The sequence below is a fragment of the Hemicordylus capensis genome, chromosome 4, assembly GCF_027244095.1.
Source record: "Hemicordylus capensis ecotype Gifberg chromosome 4, rHemCap1.1.pri, whole genome shotgun sequence".
NCBI classification, from domain to species: Eukaryota; Metazoa; Chordata; class Lepidosauria; order Squamata; family Cordylidae; genus Hemicordylus; species Hemicordylus capensis.
The window spans coordinates 44,159,021-44,185,235 of NC_069660.1; the positions used below are offsets into that span (position 1 = coordinate 44,159,021).

The 26,215-nt window shown below is 44.7% G+C and overlaps 1 protein-coding gene and 1 non-coding gene across 3 annotated transcripts in view; one reads left to right on the forward strand and one right to left on the reverse strand.

Annotated features, from left to right (window-relative positions):
• MYL9 (myosin light chain 9) overlaps positions 1-20,000 on the reverse strand; it is a 37,644-nt gene extending 17,644 nt beyond the window's left edge. Inside the window, exon 1 of one of the 2 annotated variants that reach the window (XM_053248199.1) lies at positions 19,846-20,000. The gene's annotated coding sequence lies outside the window, so the exon portion shown is untranslated. The remainder of the gene's footprint in view (positions 1-19,845) is intronic. The other variant, XM_053248200.1, reaches the window with a different exon arrangement.
• A 2,233-nt stretch (positions 20,001-22,233) lies between these two features.
• TRNAV-UAC (transfer RNA valine (anticodon UAC)) lies at positions 22,234-22,305 on the forward strand. Its single transcript has one exon. It is a non-coding gene; the product is annotated as a tRNA-Val (tRNA).
• Positions 22,306-26,215: the final 3,910 nt, after the last annotated feature.

Here is a 26,215-nt window from a genome sequence, read left to right on the forward strand (position 1 = left end):
CCTTCCTTCTGAATGAACAACCCTAAGTTAACCGGCTTTCTTTGATTTTATTTGCACAAAGGCAGGCTCACAAATAAGACACGGGGCTTGAGGCCTACCCAGGAATAAGCAGGAAATTAGTTATCTGTTCCTAGCAGATTCCTAGCATTCCATTCCCCTCCCCCTCTCCGCTTTGTCTAGCCAGGCAAAGTGCTGCAAGTGAACCCATGTTCTTTCTTTGCTGGTTGTGTTAATAAGGATTAGAGGCTCCCAGTTCCTCTAGAGAAGAGAAAGACTGGGCAGGAATGTATACAAACTCCACAGTTTAGACCTCACTGGGCTTGTGTTTCTTCTGTACACCAGGGGTTCTCAAGCTTGGTTTGCCTGTGCAGGACATGACATAACTATTCAAGTTTCCACAGTTTCTGAGCAAAGATGGAAAGTTATTCTTCATCACAAATCCCAGAATAGTTATTTATTCATCTTGCTTTTTATCCTACCTTGTCAAAAAGGCTTAGGATGGCTTACAATTTGAAAACTAATTTCTAGCAGGGAAAAAACACCCCAATGTTTCCAGTGCCTTACATTTTAAAAAGATGTACATAGCAGCAGCAGGGAAATGCTTGACTAACAAGCAGAACACTGCTGGTTCAAATCCCTGCTGGTATGTTTCCCAGAGTATGGGAAACACCTATATCGGGCAGCAGCGATATAGGAAGAGGCTGAAAGACATCATCTTGTACTGCACAGGAGATGGCAATGGTTAAACCCCTCCTGTATTCTGCCAAAGAAAACCACAGGGCTCTGTGGGCGCCAGGAGTCAAAATCAACTCGACATCACACTTTACCTTTACATATCAGAGATGTACGTATCAGGCGGTATAAAAACATGATAGATAGAAAGATAGATAGATCCAATATTTCCTGCAGGAATTAGTCAATATTCCTCCCACAGTGCACTCCCTGTCTCCTTACGTATACAGTTATATTATATTATTATTTCTTGTTTGCACAGTCAGACAGGTGTTATTGACTGGTTTGTTTTATCCAGACATCGAGTCCTTCCCAAGGACCTGGGATGGCTGAATTTTATCATCAATACTGTTGGTTATTATAGATATCGTCGCAAAATGTAGGCTGTTCCCAGTAAAGCTGCTTTTTGTAATTGGCTGGTGGTGATTTCTGTGGCCCCTATGGTGTTGAGGTGCTCTTCAAGTTGCTTTGGAATTGCATCTAAGGTGCTAATTACCACTGGGATTATTTGGGTCTTTTTCTGCCACAGCCTTTCAATTTCAATTTGTAGATCTTAGTATTTGGTGGTTTTTTCTATTTCTTTTTCTTTTATTCTGCTATCCCCTGGTATTGCTATGTCGATTATTTTGACTTGTTTTTCTTTCTTCTCAACTACAGTTATATCTGGTGTATTGTGTGGCAGATGTTTGTCTGTTTGTAGTCGGAAGTCGCATAATATTTTTGCATCTTCATTTTCTACAACTTTTTCAATTTTATGGTCCCACCAGTTTTTGGCTACAGGTAGCTTGTATTTTTTGCAGATGTTCTAGCGTATCATCCCTGCTACCTTGTCATGCCTTTGTAGTCAGTCTGTGCGATCTTTTTACAACAGCTGATTAGGTGGTCCACTGTTTCATCTGCTTCTTTACAAAGGCGGCACTTGCTGTTTGTTGTTGATTTTTCTACTTTTGCTCTTATTGCATTTGTTCTTAGTGATTGTTCTTGTGCAGCCAGTATTAAACCCTCTGTTTCTTTTTTCAAGTTGCCATTCTTAAGCCATTGCCAGGTCTTGGTGATGTCTGATTTTCCACTTATATTGTGCAAATATTGACCATGCAGTGGCTTATTTTTCCGTTTTTCTGCTCAGTTCTTGACTTGTTCTTTCTTGTAGGCCTGTTTTCTTTCATTGGTGTTGAATAGTTTCTTGTTATTGACCATTTGAAGTGCATCTTCTTCACTGTCCTTGATATATTCTTCAAGGCCTCTTTTCTCCTCCTCTACTGTTTGATGGACTTGCAGCATTCCTCTTCCACCTGAGCTGCGAGGGAGGTATAGCCTATCCACATCACTGCGGGGGTGCAGAGCATGATTGATGGTCATAATTTTCCTGGTCTTATGATCTAGCGTCTCTAGCTCTGCCTGGGTCCAGTCTATTATTCCTGCAGTGTATCTGATAACAGGTATAGCCCAAGTGTTTATGGCTTGTATGGTGTTCCCGCCATTGAGTTTGGACTTGAGGATTTTTCTAACTTTCCTGATGTATACACTTCCAATTTTTCTTTTAACTTCAGTGTGTGCAATGTTATCAGTCTGGAGAATGCCCAAGTATTTGTAATGTTCTTTCTCTTCCAGGTTCTTGATGTTGCTTCCATTGGGCAGTTCTATTCCTTCTGTTTTTGTTATTTTCCCTCTTTTCATTATTAATGCAGCACACTTGTCTAGTCCAAACTCCATTGCTATATCGCTACTGAATATACAGACTGAATATATGGACTGAATATTATTATATTATTATTACACAAGTGAATTTTGGCCCATTGAATAACGGGCGGTAGTAACGGCACTCCTGGCCCCCCGCCGCCATTCCCCCTCCCTCCGCCGTTCCCCCCCCTACCTTTAAGGGCCAAATCGGCCCAGGCACTTGCCCCCGCCAGGCCGGGGAGACGGAGACCGGGAGCGGAGCAGAGGCCATGTAACTCTTTAAAAAAAATTTACTCCCGCGGCCGACGCCGCCGACCGCCCACCCTCCCTCCCAGCTGCCGAGTCCCCCTTACCCTGTGCGTACACAGCCCTCAATTTAAGAGGCAGAGAGGAGCTCGCAAGCAGAGCTCCTCTCTGTGCAAAGCCTCTTGCCGAACTGCCGCTTTGGGCGCAAGGGACGCAAGCGCCCAAAGCGGCAGTTCGGCAAGAGGCTTTGCACAGAGAGGAGCTCTGCTTGCGAGCTCCTCTCTGCCTCTTAAATTGAGGGCTGTGTACGGCCGACAGCAGTCGGCCAGGGTAAGGGGGACTCGGCAGCTGGGAGGGAGGGTGGGCGGTCAGCGGCGTCGGCCGCGGGAGTAAATTTTTTTTAAAGAGTTACATGGCCTCCGCTCCGCCCCCGGCCTCCATCTATTTTGGCCGAGGCGGCGGCGGAGCCGCCGCCTCAGTCACTTTCCCGCCACCTCCTCTCCGGCTTCTTCGGGGCGGCCGCTTCTGGCCACCCAAGATGGCTGCTGGGTGCCGGCGAGCGTGTCTCCCTTGCCCTGTTCTGGGCCTGCGCTTTGCGCAGGCGCAGAACAGGGCAGGGAGGCATGGACACACGCTTGGTGTCCGTCCACGGACGGACACCAAGCGTTTTATTAGAGAGGATTTATATCCCGCTTTTCCTCCAAGGAGTCCAGAGTGGTATACTACATACTTAAGTTTCTCTTTCACAACAACCCTGTGAAGTAGGCTAGGCTGAGAGAGAAGTGACTGGCCCAGAGTCACCCAGCTAGTCTCATGGCTGAATGGGGATTTGAACTCAGGTCTCCCCCGTCCTAGTCCAGCACTCTAACCACTACACCACGCTGGCTCTCACACCTCCTCCAAGCGGTTCAAGGTGTTATACATTATTTACTCCCCCTCCATCCTCACAACAACCCTGCAAGGTTGGATAGGCTGGAAGATAGTGAGTGACCCAACATCATTCAGCACATTTTATGACTGAGTGAGGATTTGAACCTGAGCATTCCTGGTTCTAGTCAGATACTCTCAACTCTACACTGGCTCTGAAGCTGCCTTATACCAAGTCAGCCCATTGGCTTATCTAGTCCAGTGTCATCTATGCCAGGCAAACTTGGGTACCCAGATGTTGCTGGACTACAAGTCCCATCATCCCTAGCCACAATGGCCAGCCATTGTGGTCCAGCAACATCTGGGGACCCAAGTTTGAAAACCCCCTAATCTAATTGGTCAACAACAACTCTCCAGTCAGAGATTTTTTACTCAACCCTGCCACCTGGGGCTCCTGCGACTCTTAACTGGGGATTGAACCTAGGACCTCCAACATAGAACGTATCACTGAGCTACAGCGTCTGCTATGATCTTACACTAAGGCAGCCTCTATCCAAAGCCCAATCTGGATGTGTGGGGTCAGGCAAAGACATTTTGCCATCCCAAGCAGCTGCCCAGCATAGTATGACTGCTTGAATGATACCTCATTCCCTCTTGTAACTGAGCTTAACTTGCACAGTTTAAACAACCACATATTCTTCCCTGGTTTATCCCTGCTTATCCACATGCCTTCCCTTCCTTGTTTCCCGCCCCCACCTCCTTTTTTAAAAAAAATGTATAGTTATATCCCATTCTTCCTCCAAGGAGCCCAGAGCAATGTACTTGATTATGTTTATCCACACAACAGTCCTGTGAGGTAGGCCAGGCTGAGAGATACGAGACTGGCCCAGAGTCACCCAGTGAGTTTCATGACTGAATGGGGGTTTGAACTCCACTACACCACACTGGTTGATGTAGCGGTGACACACTCCTTTGTGTCAGTATCAGTATCAGGGCTCTGTGGTCACCAGGAGTCAACATCGACTCAATGGCACACTTTACTTTACTTATGGCCTCCAAAAGCACTCTGGACTGGAAGTCCCACCCAGCACATTACTCACAGTTACAGGTGTTTGTCTGAAGACATGACACCAGATCCCTAAGGGAAGCCTATTATTTATTTATTTGACAAAACTTACATCTCTGGGCGGTTTACAAGAGGTGAGGGCATACCCATACCAGAGGGCATGCCCTCTCTCTTGCATCTGGCATTTAGAAGCATCTTGCCTCTGAGGCTGGAGGTGGCCTATAGTCACCAGACTAGTAGCCATTGATAGACCTGTCCTCCGTGAATTTGTCTAAGCCCCTTTTAAAGCCATCCAAACTAGTGGCCATCACCACATCCAATGGCAGAGAATTCCATAGATTAATTATGTGGTGTGTGAAAAAGGACAACCTTTTGTAGGTCCTAAATTTCCTGGCCTTCAGTTTCATGGGATGACCCCTGGTTCTAGTGTTGTGACAGAGGGAGACATTTTTTTCTCGGTCCACTCTACTCCATGAACAATTGTATACACCTCTATCATGTCTCCCTCGTAGTCACCTCTTTTCCAAACTAAAAAGCCCCAGATGCTGTAGCCTTGCCACATTTGGAAGGTGATCCAGGCCCCTGATCATCTTGGAACTTTTCTCTTCTGCACCTTTTCCAGTTCTATAAATGTCACACAGTGACCAGAACTGTATGCAGTACTGAGTACTCCAAATGTGGCCACAGCTTAGATTTGTATAAGGGCATTATAATATTCGCATTTTTATTTACAATCCCCTTCTGAATGATCCCTAGCATGGGATCCTTTTTCACAGCTGCACATACTGAGTTGACACTTTCAACGAGCTGTCCAGCATGACCCCAAGATCTCGCTCCTGGTCAGTTACTAATAGTGTATGTGAAGCTGCTGGGATTTCCCCCCCAATATGCATCACTTTACACTGACTTACATTGAACTGCATTTGCCATTTCTTATCAGGCAAAGGAGAGATCCTTTCGAGATCCTCACAATCTGTTTTGGATTCCACTACCCTAAATAGCTTAGTATCATCTGCCAACTGGGCCATTTTGCTGCTTACCCCAATTTAAATTTATTTATTTATTTATTCATTTATTCAATTTATTTATTTATTTATTTATAATTTTACATTTATATCCTGCTCTTCCTCCGAGGAGCTAAGAGTACATGGTTATTTTTATTTGCACAGAAATCCTGTGAGATAGGTTAGGCTGAGAGATACATGACTAGCCCAGAGTCACCCAGTGAGTTTCATGGTTGAATGGGGATTTGAACTCGGGTCTTCCCAGTCTTAGTCCAACACTCTAACCACGATGATATGCTGGCTCTAGAACATTTATGAACAAATTAAAGAGCACTGGTCCCAGTACAGATCCTTAGAGCCTCACTTCTTACTTCCCTCCATTGTGAAAAATGTCCATTTATTCCTACCCTCTGTTTCCTGTCCTTCAACCAGTTATCAATCATGAAAAGTAAAGTAAAGTGTGCTGTCGAGTCGGTGTTGACTCCTGGCGACCACAGAGCCCTGTGGTTTTCTTTGGTAGAATACAGGAGGGGTTTACCATTTCCATCTCCTGTGCAGTATGAGATGATGCCTTTCAGCTTCTTCCTATATTGCTGCTGCCCAATATACAGGTGTTTCCCATAGTCTGGGAAACATACCAGAGAGGATTTGAAGTAGCAACCTCTGGCTTGCTAATCAAAAGAACCTGCCCCCTTATCCCATGACTGTTAAGTTTACTCAAGAGCCTTTGGTGGGGAACTTTGTCAAAAGCCTTTTGCAAATCCAAGTATACTATGTCAACTGGATCATCTTTATCCACATGCCTGTTGACATGTAGCTGAAACGGAATTTTAAGAGTTATAACATGGGGTCAAAAAAATGGTGGCAACTCCAACTTTATATGAAGACACGATTTCCTCTAAATAAGGCTTGAATGAAGGACAGAGTGAGGGTTGCCGTTCCAGCACTTTTTGTAACTTTTGGTCATGAAACAAAGCAGGTATGAGACTTTTAAACAGTTTTAAAAACTCTTTTAAATATGCATAAAAAAACCAACAAGCAAACCAATCCTCTTAAAAGTGTGCATATTTAAAGCTATCATCATATAGGAATACCATGTGACATTTCAGAATTTTCTGCCCAGCCATTCAGTAATTATCAATCAATCAACCAGTCAATCAGTTTACTGAGGTCCATAGACCACGGGAGTGGGGGGAGAACAGTCATGGTTACAGCACCAGAAATGGCAGAGATACTATAAAACATGAACAGTAAAATTTGTGTTTTCCATACATCAAAAAACCCAAGGTAACCCTCACCCAATTAATTATTAATATTTTTGAGTTCCCTGTTGATCCTTATGGAATTACGGAAATTATCCGATGGGGCCCATGCTCAGTTCTTGCACACAGGCCCCCTGACAGGGTTTGTTACACCACTGGCTAGGTAACATACCTGTGATCTCATGGGGATGATAGCAAGGTCTGGAAATACTGGAAGACAGCTAGCAAGTTACACCACCCCTTGCCATCAGATATTTGACAGCACACCTTTCTATGCTGTCAACAGGGGCGTAACTATGGTAGGGCAAGGGGAGACAGTTGTCTGGGGGCCCACTGCCTTGCGGGGGGGGCAGAGACAAGTCACATGACTGACTCCCCCAGCCGCGCAACCGCCCGGGCTTCCTTCAGTTATATTCATCCTCCTAAACTGATGTGAGTGTTAAGACCTGGAGCTACCAGAACAGCATGTCTTTTTCTAGTACCATTAAATGACTTGTATACACACACACACACACACACACACACACACAGACAGACACAGACACACACACACACACACACACACACACAATGTTTTTTGTTACCACTATTCAGCCTTATTTAAGATTTATTTACTTCATAAGCTGAGCTTTAGTGAGAGCGGGGGGCATTTTAAAATCTTGTCTCTAGGCTCACTACAACCTTGCTACGCCCCTGGCTGTCAAGACTACTATATCATTGATGTCAGGTTTTGCACTAAGAGATATCCACAGATTATGCTGTATGCACCTGTAGGTGTCTGTACAAGGCGCACATGTTTGTTTGTGAATGCCTATATAAGTGTTATCTTTAAATGTGAACTCCAGGACTGGAGCCCTCAAACATGGGGTACAGATTGTGCATACTGCTATTTGTGTGTTGAACATAATGGGTGAATAACAATGCATGCATAGATCAACTATTGGTGTACATTGTGCCCAGTTGTACATTCATACCACACAATGAAGACTGCCCTTTTAAGCCAGGCTTTTGGCCAGTGAATGGCCCACAGCTCTTTAAGTTTCAGGTGGTATTAAAATATGTTAATAAATAAAAATAAATATATATATTCTGAAGAGTTTGTTTGTGGATTTGTTTGTGCAAAACAAAGCCATACTTCCCAATTGCCTACAGATATCAAATTCTATATGAAGAATCCTGCCACCTAAATTAGGTGAATGCACTCCTTTTTATACTGGAATATGCTGGGGGAAAGATTTAAATGTCTTTTTTTGTATTTTTAGCAGAAGCATTGAATATAATAACCATTAACCTGGTGCCTCCATTGCCACGGCACATAGAACATGCCAGGGAGCAAATTCACTCACTCAGTCCCCACTCAAAGCCTCTCCTGCATGCACTCAGCACACCTCTGCTCCCTGGCCATGTGTGCATAGACACATCTTGGCCTCACACTAGAAGCACAAGAAGGAGGAGAGGAGTGACACAGTTCAGAGCTGCCTAGCCAGGGCTGACCTTTGCTTCTTGTTGCCTGGATTGAGAAGTTGCCACTTAGTTCAGCTACTTTCTCTGTCTTACTTTGTTCAGCTACTCCCTCTTAATCCTCTTCCAGTGACTTGTCTGTGTGCAGGGGAGGTGGCAGGGAGTTGCAGGAGCAGGTAGTGAGGAGGGGGTGTCAGATGCTACCTGCTGCTCACCAACCACCCCCTGACTTCTTGGCAGCATGAAAGCACACACCTCCCCCTCCCCAATGCCTTGTTCAGAGCTGAAGAGGAGGAGGGAGGAGGCAGATCAGAAGTGGAGGAGAAGTGAGAATATAAAAGCCAGCTTTACATAGCTGTTTTATATTACGTTTGCACAAGCTGGAAATCTGCACCTAACTGTGGGGAAAAGACAATTAACAGGAAGGAGGGCCACAGTCTCGGCAACTCAAACAGTAGGATCAGTATCAGAGAAAATGTTAGTTGACTTAAATGAGATGCTAACTGCGATCAGAAAAGGTGTGGAAGAAAATGCAGCAGCCTTGATTGCAAACTCGGCTACTTTACAAATGCTTAGTCAAGATATGCTAGTTGTCAAACAGCAGAACTGAGTGCCAGGGTAATTAATCTGGATGAGATAGTTAAAAAAACAGTGGATGATGTTAATCAAATAGGAAAGAAAATGAACTCTATAGAGCAAGATATGATAAAATTAAAAGATTCTTCTGATCAATTGCAAGACCAGATGGCGATGCTGGAAATTAGACAGAGAGATAAAATATTAAGCTATGGAAGAAAGATCTTAAATTTACAGCGTGTTATAATTTAAAAGAAAATTTATTTAAATGATGTACAGGTGGTATTTAACACCTAAGAAACTAGCCTTAATGTATAAAAATGTATCTAATAAGTTTTGGAGATGTAAAGATAGCGAGGGGTCCTTTTACCACATGTGGTGGTCCTGCAGAGAGATAAAGAGGTTTTGGGATATGAATTATGATGACCTTAAAAAGATTTTTAAATGTGTATTTCATAAGACACCTAAATCCTTTCTGTTGGGCATAATTAATGAAGAAATCTTGAAAGAAAATAGAAATTTATTTCTATATCTTGCGGTGGCAGCTAGAATGGTTCTTGCTCAGAAATTGAGATCTGTGGAAATTCCAGCAAGAGAAGAATGGTTGATAAAGGCATATGAATATGCAGAAATGGCAAAACTTACTGTATTAGTAAGAGATAGTCATATAGAAAACTTTGTAGAAGATTGGAAACCCTTTTTTGCGGTATATGAAAAACAATGTGAATTTGGATTTATTAATGGGGGTTGAAATGTAAAAATAACAGTTGGGGAATTTGTTATAATAATGAAAGTAATAGATTACTATGGTGATGAAAACAAGGACTAGGACATAATAACTAGATATATAAATACGAATAAAATATTAACATGAGAGCAAATATGGATGTTGTAGTATAACTATGTTGAAAGATGAACTGGAAGTCACATTGATACGTAAGAAAACTAATAAAAATAAAGTGCAAAAAAAGGAAGAAGAGGTGGAGGAGAAGGGAGTGGTGGGCTAGATGTTATTGGACTTCAACTTCCATAATCCCCAACCAAAGGCCCCATCGGGCTGGGGGTTATGGGAACTGAAGTCCAATAACATCTCGGGACCCAACGTTGAGAATCCTTGGGCTAGAGAGGCCCCCCATCACTCCACTTGCTCTTTGCTTCACCCCAGGGGCGTAGCAAGGTTGGAGTGGACCCAGAGACAAGATTTTAAAGTGCCCCCCCTCACTGAAGCTCAGCTCATCCTAAATTTTTTTTTTAAGGTTTTGTAAACTGTGGATGATGCAAGTCATTTAATGGTATTAGAGAAAGACATGCTGTTCTGGTAGCTCCAGGTCTTAACACTCACATCGATTTCGGAGGATGACTACAACTGAAGGAAGCCCGGGCTGGGGGAGTCAGTCATGCGACTTGCCTCTGCCCCCCCCCAGGCAGTGGGCCCCCAGACAACTGTCTCCCCTTGCCCTTTGGGAAGAGAGCTGGTCTTGTGGTAGCAAGCATGACTTGTCCCCTTAAGCTAAGCAGGATCCGCCCTGGTTGCATACGAAAGGGAGACTAGAAGTGTGAGCGCTGTAAGATATTCTCCTTAGGAGATGGAGCCGCTCTGGGAAGAGCATCTAGGCTCCGAGTTCCCTCCCTGCTTCTCCAAGATAGGGCTGGAGAAGCAGCCTCATAATTTGCAGTTTGCCTCATTATGAGTCATCCTGGTTGTTTGAAGTTTAAATCCCACAGATTTAAAACTGTTCTTTTATTTCCTTTTTGCAAGCAACTTATTAAAAATATTCTATTACATATATTTAATTTCTTGAACTTTCCTATTGGTGTAATCTGACAGCACATAATGATTTTGCCCAGTCAACAACAGGCCTCACCTCCTAGAAATTAATTTAATGTAATGTTCTGCTGCCCTTATCCAAAGGTATTGCAAGTTATTGCAGTGATGAGAACTGTGAGTCCCAGGTTGGCCACTCTTGATATAAAATAACCATGAGCTCCTCGGAGGAAGAGTGGGATAGAAATGTAAAAACAAGACAAGACAAAACAAAACAAAAACACAATAGACAATGCTACATAAATCAACAGAATAACAGTTATCCCCCGCCCCCTTCAAGAAATCAACACAGCTAACCAGATGCAGATTGGTTGTATGCCCTTTCATACAGGTTTTAAAGCTTAGGGTGGTTTTTCTTTCTCTCTGTGACTGGGAGGGCCTCACCACAAAGTTTTGGTCCAGGAGATTCTTGACATGTCCCGGAAGCTTCTTTCTGTCCAATGGGAACCGCTTCCTAGGAGGGACCTCATTATGCAGGCACAGATCTTGAAGGGCTAAACCCACCCAGCTCCTTGTAACTCCAAAGCTTCTACAACAGCCTCTTTTATATAGCTGTTAAGAGTATGCCCAGCAGTTATGCTGTGAGTTGCTTAGCAAGAAAGAAAGTGGGGTGGGGGGGAAACTACTCTGCAACCAGACAATGCAAAGCTCAAATCCCCGGCTTGTTAGTGCAGACTAGGAGAGGAGTCCTTTTCTGCCAGCCCCAGGAAGACAGGGGGCGAGATGATTAGTTCAAGGTTGGGTTACACCTCCCCCTACAAAGAGGATAAAAGCCTCTTTGTCCTGCCGCCTGGAGTGGGACTTTACCCAACACTACATTTGTCACCAGCTGCCCTGCTGCTTCCTTTCCATTAACTTTATCACTGAGAAAGTTACAACTGGCTGAAGCCAAGAGGCAGCGTGAATATTCTAGCCCTTCTGTGTTGTTCTTCGGTGGCCTGCAGGATCTACAACCCCTTATGAAAAGCAGGCTGGTGCTTCAGCCCCTCTTGTACAGGTACACGCTCACACACATTTATGGAAACGTGTGCTACAGCAGCTCTTCCTCAGAGTGTATCTGCAGCCGTCAGGGCTGCTCTGTCCAGCCCAGGCAGCCATGACGGAGCACAGACACACAGTTCTCCGTTGCAGTGGGGAGCACACCTTGATGCAGAGATTGGCTTCCTTCCCCACAGCTACCTGAATGCCTCTAGCTTGATGCCAAGTGTGCCTTCCTTTCTGCAGCCTGCCAATACCCCTATTAGGAGCCAAATATTTGCACAGGCCGACTGTTTACGCTCCTTAATAAGGTCTCACCATGATTTCAATGACCCAGTTTTTAGAGAAGGATGTTAAAATGTCCTCTGGGCAAAGCAACGGTAGGGTTGATTCCATCTAAGGCAAGGCTGTAAGATCCAGTGTGATATAGTGGTTAGAATGTTGGACTAGGACTGCAGAGACCCGAGTTCAAATCCCCATTCAGCCATGAAACTCACTGGGTGACTCTGGACCAGTTACCTCTCTCTCAGCCTAACCTACCTCACAGGGTTGTTGTGAGAATAAACATAACCATGTACACAGCTCTGGGCTCCTTGGAGGAACAATGGGATATAAATGCACCAATCAATCAACCACCTTTGGTCCTTCAGCGGTTGTTGGACTACAGCTCCCATCATTCCAAACCACAGTGGCCAATAGTCAGGGATTATGGGAGTTGTAGTCCAACAACAGCTGGAGGAACAAAGTTGTGCAGCCCTGAACTAAGGTTGTAATTGCCCAGCTTCCAGTACTCAAATTATAGGGCTGGGAGATAGGGGGCCCTTAATTAAATCTACAGGATTCAACTACCGACTCCCTTCAGTTTTAGCCAAATCATGGCCACTGTAACCTTCTAAAAACAGTAGCTAAAGGGGTAATCACAAAAGCTAAGCAGGTCAGGAGCACTTCCTCATAATTACAGCACTGCTAATTAGTTCAAGTCTTCTTCTAAAACACAAAACAGTTCTTTCCCTCCACTGTACACACTCACCCCCACACACATTTTGCAAATATTTTAATAGAGAAGGTTTCTGAAAGGATTCTTGTAAACTGGTTGAGTGACAGGACTCATCTTGCACAGCCTCAGGGTATGACATTATTATGTCACACGCACACTACTTTATCAGGGCTTTGCCAAGTACTTACAGACTAGTTCACATATGCAATTAAGAACTGTGCCACATCCACTGATGACTTGTACATGCTAGTGAGCCATCCTAGCCAATCCACAACAGACAGAATTGTCTGATCTCATGCCGTCCCATTCTCAAACACAATGATTCCCAATGGAACCAGTTCATACCTGCAAGTTGTCAGCAATGTTTAGACCCAACAGGTCACGCAGAATCAATGTATGGAGGCATGGACCTGGAACTCACCAACTGGCCCTGCTCCCAACCTCCATATGTTGATCTGACCTGTTAAAAAGAGCCTCCCTATGCACCAGCTATGTGCATTGTTGATTCCTATTTATTTATTTAACATATTTATATACCACCCAAAACGCAAGTTTCTTACTTGTTCCCAAACTGCTTTGGGGACTTTTGTTGATAAGCAGTATATTTATTTATTTATTCGATTTCTATACCGCCCTTCCAAAAAGGGCTCAGGGCGGTTTGCACAGAGAAACAACAAATAAATAAGATGGCTCCCTGTCTCCAAAGGGCTCACAATCTAAAAAGAAACATAAGACAGACACCAGCAACAGTCACTGGGGGGGCGGAGTGCTGTGCTGCGGGTGGAAAGGGCCAGTTACTCTCCCCCTGCTAAATAAAGAGAATCACCATGTTAAAAAGGTGCCTCTTTGCCCAGTTAGCAGGGGACTAACATATAAGTAGTTGTCATATTCTTATTCATATGTGTTCAGTGTCTGTGCGATCTGTGTCCTGCAAAAATTCAGAGTATGGTTTGCAGAGAGATCCTGGCTACACACAACCACACAGCATACGACCTGCATGCACACAGGGTCTGTTCAGAAGGTTAGGTCAAGGAGTGGAGGCTGGGAGCAAGACCAGTGAACATGATCCTGCTGCCCTCTCCACATGTTGATGCTACATGGCATGTTGTCTGCACAGGACTACCAGGATGGGAAATCAAGTGATGCATGGGCAGCTTGATGTAATGGTTAGAGTGGCAGACTAGGATCAGGGAGACCTGGGTTCAAATCCTCATGCAGCCATGAAACTTGCTGGGCAATGTGGGTCAACATGCTTTGTCTCAGCCTAACCTACCTCACAGGGTTGCTGTGAGGATTAAAAGGAAGGGAGAGGAGCTACATATGCCACCTTGAGTCCAGAGGTGCACCTAGTTAATTTTGGAGCCTGGACCTAAAGGCCTATGGAGGGCCCTCCTCCCCTGGAAATTAAGCATCATCATGCTCCACTGGTCGACCACACCACTTAGGACAGACTAAAGAGGATTTGCAGGGGTCCAGGGGCTGTGGAGGCCCTGGACTTCAGCCCTGAAGTCCAGGGGTAAGAGAGCCTCTGGGTGGAATATAAAATGAAGTAAGACAGAAATAAACTGACCCCACTTCACAGCAACTAAAGCCCTGTTCAGACATTTGTACAACAAGTCTACAATGTACAGTGGTACAGATCATCACACAGGTACAGTTATTTGCGTGTGATTTGGAAAACAGGTACAGTGGGACACTTCCTATCTGTACCCTGCATTTGAACAGCCTGTGCCCAGGTTCACTTTTAAAATGAACATAGACACAATCATCCACACAAAAACGTGTACAAGTGTACAGAGATCTGTACACTCCTACAACATAATGTCTGAATGGAGCTTAACTATTACCCAGTTAATTGGATATATATCTCATCTGTGAAACGGTTTAACATTCTAATCTTATGTGCTAGCCCATGGGTTCCCAACGTAGGGTTCCCTAGATGTTGTTGGACTCAGGGGCGTAACTATAATAGGGCAAGAGGAGACAGTTGTCTGGGGGCCTCCCAGAGGCAAATCACATGACTGACTCCCCCAGCCGCACACCCGCCCGGGTTTCCTTCAGTTGTATTCATTCTCCGAAATTGATGTGAGTGTTAAGACCTGGAGCTACCAGAACAGCATGTCTTTCTCCAGCACCATTACATGACTTGCATCGTCCACAATTTACAAAACCTTTAAAAAAATAATTTAGGATGATGTTCTATTGTGGCACATAGGGGTGTGTGTGTGTGTGTGTGTGTGTGTGTGTGTGTGTGTGTATGTATAACACTATGCTTTTTGTTACCACTATTCAGCCTCATTTAAGATTTCTTTATTTCATGAGCTGAACTTCAGTGAGCGGGGGCATATCTTGTCTCTGGTCCCACTCCAACCTCACTACGCCCCTGGTTGGACTACAACTCGCCCAGAGACTAAAGTTTGGGATGGTGTACAAAATTTATAAACAAACAAACAAACAAACTTCCATCATCCAATGGTTGAAGGCCATGATGGGAGTTGTAGTCCAACAACATCTGGGGACCTAAGATTGGCAGCCCCTGGTCTAGTGCATAGAAGCAGGAGCTAGCAAACTGTCCTCACAGAACAGGGAAGAGAGCTAGTCTCGTGGTAGCAAGCATGGATCTTCCCATTTGCTAAGCAGGGTCCACCCTGGTTGCATTTGAATGGGGGACTAAAACACTGTAGATATTCCCCTCAGGGGATGGGGCTGCTCTGGGAACAGCAGAAGGTTCCAAGTTCCTGCCCTGGCATCTCCAAGTTAGGGCTGAGAGAGGCTCCTGCCTGCAAGCTTGGAGAAGCCGCTGCTAGTCTGTGTAGACAATACTGTGCTAGATGGACCTATGGATGGTCTGACTCAGTATATGGCAGCTTCCTATATTCCTATATAACAGCAGTAGCACTGACACCTGGCCATGAAGCAGCAAGAAGAGAGCACTTGCATGGCCCTAGCAGTAAACACTGCTCTAGACTTTGGCATCAGCTCTTGCCAGGTTAGCTGTTGCTTTTACAGTGGTGTTGCAAGCTCCTGTTTTGTTCTGCCATGGTTAACATGAAGTCATAGGCCTGGGATGTTAGGAATTTGACCTGTTGCTTATGCAGCCAAGACAAAAATAAAACCACAGTGAGCTGCATTATCCAAAGACTTTATTTTTGCAACAAGGCATTGGGATTTTGTTTCATCTAGATCAGCAGTTTAATGGTCAGGAACTCTACTTGTCACACACATGGCAATTCAGTACAGGTGATCAAAGGGCCTTATTAAGCAGCCAGACATGCCAAATCAAAAGGGCACCACACAGGCCAGTTTCTGGGCATCTTCACAGACATTGTTCCCAACTTGGCCTTCCTTGAACCAGGACTGCATCTCCGATCTTGCTAGCCACCTTGATCAAAGGTGCTGGTGAGAGTGACACAGTTTGGGACTGCCTAGCCAGGGCTGTCCTTTGCTTCTTGCTGCCTGGATTGAGGGGTTGCCACTTTGTTCAGCTACTTTCTCTGCCTTACTTTGTTCAGCTACTGCCTCTTAATCCTCTTGTTTGTGTGCAGGGGAGGTGGCAGGGAGATTGCAGGAGCAGCCCCAAGATCTTGGGGTGTCAAAGATTCTGAGGAGGGGTGTCAAATGCTGCTGCTCACCACCCCACCCACCACCACCCCGCTTGGCAGCATGAGAACACCCACCTCCCACCGCCTTGCTCAGACTTGAAAAAAAGGAGGCTCTGGTCTGGAAATTAAGAGTTGAACAGCAAAAGAATTATATAACGAGTCTGAGTATGTCCAGCGGTATTATTAATCAACAGTCAGTAATTAAAAGAGAATTTTATAAATATTATAAGGAGTTTTATCAAAAAAGAAAGGTTGATATAAATAAAGTAGAACAATTCTTACAATTAAGGAATTTACCAAAATTAAACCCTAAACAACGGGAAATATTGAATCTTCCAATTTCCAGCAAAGAAGTTAAGGATGCTATTAAGCAAGCAAAGGGGGGGGGGGAAATCCCCCCTTTGGAAAGACATCCATTGCCCAAGTAAAGAGGATTGGATACTTAAAGTGTTAGAGTTGGCAGAAATGGCAAAGCTAACCGCGTTCTTCAGATATAAATTTGAAGCATTTAAAAGGGAGTGGGACCCTCTTCTTATTTACCTAAAAACATATTATAAAATGGATTTCTATCAGGCTTTTGAATGGTAACAAAAATGTTTTTAAAATGCCCTAGAGCTGACTTTCGTACGATTTATCAGGGGGAAAACGATTAAATTACAGGCAAGACTAGAGTATTGTAACTGATACTTGTTCTAATGATGAAATGGAAGTCCTCATGTTTTTTGTTTGTTTGTCTGGTTTTTGTTTTTTTCTTTTTGTTTCTTTTTGTGTGTGCGTGTGTGTATCTTATGTTGTGAAAAATTGAATAAAAAGTATTTTTTTTAAAAAAGAAAAAAGAAAGAGAAAAAAGAAAAAGAAAAAGAGGGAGGTAGAGTAGAAGAGGAAGTGGAAGAGAAGAGGAGAGGAGAGTGATGGGCTAGAGCAGTGTTCCTCAATGTTTTTGGAGTCATGGACTGGTACATTATTCGTGTGCATTTCCCTGACCAGCCGTTAGTAAGGGGGTCGCCCCCTTCACCCTCACACTCTGGCACCGCAAATAAACAATTTCTGGCAGCTTTCCGGAGCTCATTTCCAGGCAGCCCTCACTGCTGGATAATGTTCATTTCAAGGAGGCAAAATGAACGTTATCCAGCAATGAGGGCTGCCTGGAAATGAGCTCCGGACAGTTCCCGGTGGCCCCTGCCGGCCCAAAATATATTTTTTGTGGGGGTGATTTTTATTAGTGATGCCTCACAGACCAGTACCCAATGCCTTGAGGACCAGCAGACCTGTGGTTGAGAAACACTGGGCTAGAGAGTCTCTCTATTACTCTCCTCTACTCTCCTCTGTTACTCTCCTCCACTTCCTCTTTGCTTCATCTCCCTTTTCCTGGTCTTGTGGTAGCGAGCATGACTTGTCCCCATAGCTAAGCAGGGTCCACCCTGGTTGCATATGAATGGGAGACTAGAAGTGTGAGCACTGGAAGATATTCCCCTCAGGGGATGGAGCCGCTCTGGGAAGAGCACCTGCAAGCTTGCTTGCAGAAAGTTCCAAGTTCCCTCCCTGGCATCTCCAAGATAGGGCTGAGAGAGATTCCTGCCTGCAACCTTGGAGAAGCCGCTGCCAGTCTGCGTAGACAATACTGAGCTAGATGGACCAAGGGTCTGACTCAGTATATGGTAGCTTCCTATGTTCCTATGTACTGTACTATGTCTAACAATATAAGTGCACCAGTATTTACGTCATCCTAGTTGCTCTCTCTATGAGTCCTAAAGAATCACCTAGGGCAGGGGTTATCAGATGTGGTGGGACTAGAACTCCTATCATCCCCTGCCACAACAGCCTTTTGCTTCTCCTAGCCAAAATAGCTTCTCCAGGGTTAGAGTGTACTTCACTTCTGAGGGTATTTGGAGAAATCCTTCAAAAATGAAGGAAGGGGCACATCACAAATGGAAGATCACTTCTTGCAAAGGATCAACATCATCATCATTCTCTATCTATATAATTCTCTAAGGCATACCTGTGGCTAATCCTGTGTGTTGCAGCTCTCGCAAGAGTTCGCAAGCAGAAGCACCTGATTGGGCAGTGGGGATTCTATATGCAGATAGAGGGAGGAGCCTGTGATGGTTAAGGTCAGTTGGAATGCAACTGTGCAATATAAAAGGATAGTGGGCAAGGTCTGCGAAGAGAGCGGTTGTGAGGGAGGAAAGAGAAGGAGGCTGCCATTGTGTGAATTAGATGAGGAAACAAGATCTGTTAACTCAGGAAGGAAGAGAGAAAGAGAGGGGGAAAGGAAAAAAGAAGGGAGGGGAAGAAAGACAGGGGAAGAGCGAGTGGAGGAGAGAGAGAGAGAGAGGAGGAGGAGGAGGAGGAAGGGTGAGGGACGGCCCGAGCCTGTCAGCAGCCTGAGGAGAATGAGTGGCCATGGCGGTGGCAGCAAGGAAGGGCCCAGTCAACCACTGCTGCTGCTCCTCTGGGGAGGAACAGGAGCGGGGCTCAGGTGAGGGTGGGCAGGTCTCTGGGGATAGGGGGCTGCAGCCTGGCCAATAGGCGCCAGCAATGCTGCAGCTGCAACCAAGAGGGGTGAGGGGGATGGATGCAGCGGGAGGGAGGAGGAGCAGGAGGGCAGCTCAGGTGTGGGTAGAGAGATCTCTGAGGTGAGGGGGGCTGTAGCAGGGGGTGAGGGGAGCAATCAAGTACGAGCCTAGCATGCAGATGCTCTGAGCAGGTAAAGCTAGTTATTATTATTAAGCATATTTATATACCACTTTTCAACCAAAACAAAGGTCTTGAAGAAGTTTTGAGAGGGAGAGAGAGGGCACGCTCCCTATCCCCCAAAGGGCTTACAGTCTTAAAAGAAACAGAAAGATGCTGGAAAGAAGCTATGCTGGGACTGGGCAGGGACAGCTGCTCTCTCTTTTGAGAGAGTCACCACTTTAAAAGATGTCTCTTTGCCCAGTTCCCCTTGAAATCCTTTTAACCACTCTGTTGTAATGAAGACCCACGTACAAAAGGACGCATTTGCCCCCTCTCTTTTCAAGGCATACTTTTCAGTGCCGCTTCTATTTCACCTGAGCGGCTGTATGAAGATTGAGCCGTCGACGACGCGTGGACGCCTAGCGATCACATTCGATGTAATTTTCTTGGTAGAATACAGGAGTGGGTTGCCAGTGCCTCCTTTCGCGCAATGTGAGATGATGCCTTCCAGCACCTCCCTATATCACTGCTGCCTAATACAGGGGGCTACCAAAGTATTCACTAGGCACAGTCGAGGCACATCGGCGGGGATTTGAACTAACAGCCTCTTGCACTCTAGGCAAGCTTCTTCCCGCAGCTGAAGCTTGTACGAAACCAACAGGTAAATTCTAGATCGTGCTAGATCGTGTATGTCCACTGAAGCAACACGAATCATTATTTAGGATTAACGAATCCAGTGCAGTGAGCGCACCAGTATACTTATCAGGATTTAGGACTATGTGGCCATGTATCACCCATCCACTCTGTTTTGCCCACGGGAAGTCCACCCCTCCCCCGTGGGGCTTGTTGAGAAATCCAAGGAAGAGTCCTTACCTGTGTCAGACAGAAACTGTGAAAAGCCCTCCAAGCCTTCCTGGTCGCTGCAAAGAGGCGAAATTAACTAGCTGTTGTTTTAATCTCCCTAGTTTGGAAAGAGCGGGATCAGATGGCCGAGGCGGCCAATGGAGACTAGAGCTCGCCCAAAGTGTTCCCTCCCACCCCAAAGGATTTGGCCATACAAGGCAAAAGAATGCTGAGCTGTGCGCGCCGCAGCAGCCCAGCTGTGGGATGCTGGATTGGGGACTCTGAGGATAAGAGAAGAGGGGAGGGAGGGAAAGGAAAGAGAGGGTTCTGCCTTATATAGATGCAATAAGGTCCGCGGGTGGGTGGGGGGAGGTGGGAGTGGGGGGGACGGCGATAGGAACAGCCCAACATCGGAACTGATGGAGGGGCAACTTCCTATATAAGGCTACAAGCCACCCCAAAGGACACATCTCTGTGCTGGTTCGGTGCGCAGGAGTTTAAACAAAGGTATAAAAATAAATGTTAGAAAGCCAGAGAGGCTTCCTGGGTATTGGCATAGCCGACATCTTTTCCAATGCACAATTTTTTTGTTGTTTTGTTGTTGTAGAGTTTAAGGATCCCCTGTGCTGCATCATTGAGAGCCAGCGTGGTATAGTGGTTAGAGTTCTGGACTAGGATCGGTGAGACCCGAGTTCAAATCCCTATTCAGCCATAAGACTTGCTGGGTGACTCTGGGCCAGTCACTTCTCTCCCTCAGCCTAACCTACTTCACAGGGTTGTTGTGAAAGAGAAACTTAAGTATGTAGTACACCGCTCTGGGCTCCTTGGAGAAAGAGTGGGATATAAATGTAATAATAATAATTGTGCAGAAGAACTGTTTTACGCAGGTAAAAGTTTGTATTAGGAGTTGTTGGCGACCACCCAACCCTTGCTGATCCAGTTAAGTTGAACACCGTACTCTGCACAGACCCCTTTTGGTCCAAAGCGGTATAGCAGTTCTGCCTCCCATCTAATATTGGTTGAACATTTGCTGGGAGGGTGGGATTACTTAATAATGCAGGAGTCTTGATTAAGGAGGTTGCATGAAACTGGCATGTTGTGGCACTTCCGGTTGCCACAATCCTTCCAGCCATTCAGCACTTATTTATTTGGGCGCAGGGTGGATCACCTAAGTGTAGAGATTGCCCTCTCCTAGATGAAGATTTCACTTCTTTGTAGCAACCAGGAAGGGTCCTTGGAGCTCTGTCCTGCATTTAAGCAGTTTGGTCTGGGAGAATTTATTGTATGCTATTTTGGAAGCGTATATCCTGCTTTTCTTTGCAAGAAACTGAAGCAGCTGAACATATTAAGAATGACTGGGTTTGTTCTGAACATATTAAGAACTGTGTAATTAAACCAGAAAGAAACAGCAGCAGACAGAATCCTGCCCAAAGGCTGAAAAAGCTGGCCATGGCTGATCTATGAGTTTATTATTTCTTATAAACAATATTTCCAACCTGCTTTTCAAGATAGGTTCACAAGTCAGTGTACAAGAAGACACAAGCACAAAATAGATTAGAGATTGAATGAAAATATAGAACAAACTATAATGTTGGAAACGATTCGTAAAAGCCACAGTAAACATATCTCAGCAAGTTCCAAATGCCTGATGGGATACATATGTCTGCTTTGGAAAAGAGGTTGAAGGCACAGGAGCTGCCTGAGTAACTGAGGGCCACCACAGAGCTGGCCCTGCTTCTGGTAGTGACAATTTTGCTACAGGAAAGGGTGGAGTGTAGAGCGGATTCTCCTTGGCAGATCAAAAAACCTCAGGAAACCCAAGAACATAAGAACAGCCCTGCTGGATCAGGCACAAGGGCCATCTAGTCCAGCATCCTGTTTCACACAGTGACCCACCAGATGCCTCTGGGGAGCCCACAGACAAGAGGTGAGGGCATGCCCTCTCTCCTGCTGTTGCTCCTCTGCAACTGGTATTGAGAGGCATCTTGCCTCTGAGGGTGGAGGTGGCCCACAGGGAAAGTGTGAGACATTCTGATCCTATAGTGTAGTGCTTCGAAACCAGTGTCTTGATTTGAGCTCCGAAATGAACAGGTAGTCAGATGTAAAAATGGGTGCACTCTATGATCTCACCAGCTCTTTATCAATAGATGGGCACTGACATTCTTTATCAGTTGAAATTTCCAGGCTGTTCCCAAGGACAGTATATTCCACTTGTCTCATCTTTATATCACTACTAGGACATGCATGAACAGTGGCTGAACCCTTGTCTTCCAGTAGTGGGCAGAGCTTGCAGATCAACCAAAGCTGGTCTTGTAGTAGCAAGCATGAACTACCCCCTTTGCTAAGCAGGGTTCACCTTGGTGTGCATTTGGATGGGTGACTACAAGTGAGCACTGTTCCTCTAAGATATCCCCTACTGGGGCTGTAGCTCAGTGGTGGAGCATCTGCTTTACATGCAGAAGGTCCCAGGCTCAATCCCTGGCAACTCCAGGTAGGGCTGGGAAAGACTCCTGCCTGAAACCTTGGAGAGCCACTGCCAGTCAGTGTATGCAATACTGAGCTTGATGGACCAATGGCCTGACTCAGGATAAGGCAGCTTCCTATGAAGGCCTGATGCTCCCAAAGTACAGGTGACTTCAAAGGTACACAGAGAGCAATATGTTAAAGCCCAACACATCTTGAGCAGCAAGCTTTTGAGTTTTCCACAACTCTCAGCAGGCTGGATGTTGAGCCAAGCTAACATAAAATAAAATTAAGGCAGAGGCCTAAGCTGAGTATGGAGTAATAGCCCTAGAGGTCTACAATTTGTGTCTGTTTTAAGAGGCAACCCTGGATTAATTAATCTATCACAGCCCATGCAATTAATTGCATGACTGCAATCTAAACACTCTTACTAGAGAGTAAAGTTCACAGTAGTGACATATTTCTTTGTCTGGATGATTGTCCTCTTCTGTATTACAACACATCAGTCCAGGGGTTCTCAAACTTGGAGCCCCAGATGTTGTTAGACTACAACTCCCATCATTCCCAGCCACAGTGGCTGGTGGCCAATGAGATGGGATGGTGGGAGTTGTAGTCCAACAACCACTGGGGACCCAACAACCACTTGAGAAACCTTGTTCTAATCCAATTCCTGAGTAATCTGGAGAAGCATTGTGCCATCACAGTAACTAGATTTGGTGGGTTAGTTCCATGATTAGGTACACATTCCACAGATATTGGTGATGTGCATGCACTATGAGGGAAACATGCATTTCCAGAGGCAATGTTTTGGGTGATGATTTACAGTTCAGCTGCCATTATGACAGAGGAGTTATCTCCTCATTTGTTTGTTTTTATTGCTTTTTCCTATCAAAAGTATTTCACTTCCTTAAGCCCACAGGGAAGTTTGTCTTTGACGCTTTGCAGAAATGGTTATGAGTTCAACAATGTAATGTAGGAGCTCTATTCCCACTGTGAGAGCATGGGTTAAGCCAATATTGTAAATACTCCAGGACCTTTTATCTCTAATGGCTGTTTGCAATCCCAGCAGAGTGTCTCTGTTCAGGGTAAGGCAGAAGAGTACAGAACTGTGGAGGCAATGGAAGATGCTGGTATCTTCCTGCCCCCTTGTGGCAAATCAGCAGAGTGAAAGAATTCGATTCAAAATCCCTTTGTCCTGACCAAAAAATGGAGATACACCTAAAGAAGCAGACTTACATAGGAAGCTGCTATATACTGAGTCAGACCATTGGTCCAGCTAGCTCAGTATTGTCTTCACAGACTGGCAGCAGCTTCTCCAAGGTTGAAGGCAGGAGTCTCTCTCAGCCCTATCTTGGAGATGCCAGGGAGGGAACTTGGAACCTTCTGCATGCAAGTACTTTTCCCAGAACGGCTCCATCCTCTAAAGGGAACATCTTACAGTGTTCACATATGTAGTCTCCCATTTAACTGCAGACCAGGGCAGACCCCGTTTAGCAAAGGGGAAAATTAATGCTTGCTACCATAAGACCAGCTCTCCTTTCCTTCTGAGTGCATTTGCTGGGTGCAAACGCATAGCTATGCAATGCTCATCTAGACTCCAATAGGTTTGTTGAATGCGTATTTTGATGCACAACGTAGGCTATGCATTGAGCCATTGTGGTGAAACGGCTAGAGTCTTGGCCTTGGATGGGAGCAGATCCAGGTTGAAATCTCTACCCGCCCATAAAGTTTGCTGGGTTACCTTGGAACAGTCACTACCACTCAGCCTAGCCTACCTCACAGGGCTGTTGTGAGGATAAATGGGAGGGAAACTGTATCCTGCCTTGAGCTCTTTGACAAACGATTGGCTTAAAAAAAAAAAAAAGTAAATTCCCATCCACAGCCACTAGTTATTACCATTTTTAGAGTCAGATGGGGACAAAAAATTTATGTACTTTGCTCAAGAAGGCCATTTCTTTGTCATATAGTATATTTGTTTGTTAGACAACTTGAAAGCCATTAAATATATGTCACACATCACACAATAAGAAACTTGGGTTGAGCGTACACTCAAGAGGCAGCAGTACCAACTCTCTGACAAGAGTACCTGTATAAAACAGGTATTTATTTGCACTTTGCATTTTTGGGTGTACTTTTTTAAAATGTAAGGTTACACTTTAAAAATATAGTGCATGAGGTGAAATCTTAGTTATAAAAGACTTCACCTCATGCACTATATTTTTAAAGTGTAACCTAACATTTTTAAAAAGTACACCCCAAAACCTTTATAACTAACTGCCATTTTCCTTTGGAGAACAGAGACTTTCAGCAGCTTTTCTCAAACTTTTCAAATTTATGTCCTTTTATCCCCCCCGCCTTTTTTCCTCCAGCTTTGTTACAATCATCTGTTTGACATGGAGTGTAGGGCCAGTATGGTGCATTGAGTAGGGATGGGAACTTAAATATGGAAACTTCAGATTCAAATCATTGCTCTTTAGTGAAAGCCACAGTGTGGCCTTGTTCAAGGCTAAAGTACCATTATCACCTGACCTACCTTGCAGGCTTGTTGTTACTCTGAATATTGCTCTGAACTCATTTGAGAAATGGTGAATTCAAAGAAATACAGCTGTTTTTCAGACAGGGAACTGAGCTGTATTTCTCTCAGCTGTATACAAATACGAATATGGCGAATATTATTGGCTCCCTGTCCCCAAAGGGCTCACAATCTAAAAAAGAAGCATAAGATAGACACCAGCAACAGCCACTGGAGGGATGCTGTGCTGGGGATGGAGAGGGCCAGTTTCTCTCCCACTACTAAATAAAGAGAATCGCCACTTTTAAAAGGTACCTCTTTGCTCATTTAGCAGGGGACACTGTATTTCTCCAGGGCATTCATGGCTGGGCAGTGCAAGGATCAGAATCCAGAGTTTCTTAGCCTGTACATCATCCATAATACAATGCTGCCTCTGAAGTGCACTTTCTGTTGTCAAATATCCATTTCATTTCATTTATTTGTTCAATTTCTATACCGCCCTTCCAAAAATGGCTCAGGGTGGTTTATACAGAGAAATAATAAATAAATCATTTCACTCATTTATATTGGAACACTGCCCCAAATCTCTGTCTATGGCGGTCTCTAATTGGCAACACCCATTGCCTGGCATTACATGGGTCTGTGATTTGTAAGGCTGAATGTACTGGGAATACCAAAAACATGTTTTTGAAACAGACTACAACCCTATGCAAATGTCTTGGGGTGGTGGGGATAGAGCCCACTGAACATAAAGGGGCCTTCATACATACAAGGAAATCTTATTAGATATAACTAAAGGTTTATTCAGCAACAATTCCATTTTGTCCTTTCCCTCCCTACACTCTCTAAGATCCCCCTGGGACAAATGTCCAAACAAATGACAAAAGATTACTGGATAGAATACATCAAGGGCTTATTTATTTATTATCAGCATTTCTATCCCAGCTTCTCCACCCCCACCCCCCAAATAGTCCATAGTTGTTTGCGACAAAATACAGAAACGTACAATTATAAAAACAGCGCAGCCCAATTGATATCTACTCAGAGACGCAAGTCCCATTGACTTCAGTGGGACTGACTCCCAGGAAATTGGGTATAGGATTTCAGTCTTAGTTTATTTCCCAAAGTAAACATTTTATTTATTTATTTAGCATATTTTAATACTGCCCAAAATGCAAGTTCTCTGGGCAGTTTACAAGACAATAAAAACAACCAATAAAAAGATCAACATATTTCAACAATTAAAATGTAAAAAGTTAAAACTATTAAAACACAATTAAAACATGCACAAGATTGGCATAAGATTGGTGTGGAGATTTAATGCGTGTGTTGCAAAGACCACCCAAGGCAACAACGCAGGAATGCCAACCTGAGGTTCCCCAGCCGTTGTTGGACTGCAACTCCCATCATGCCGAGGCGCAAGTT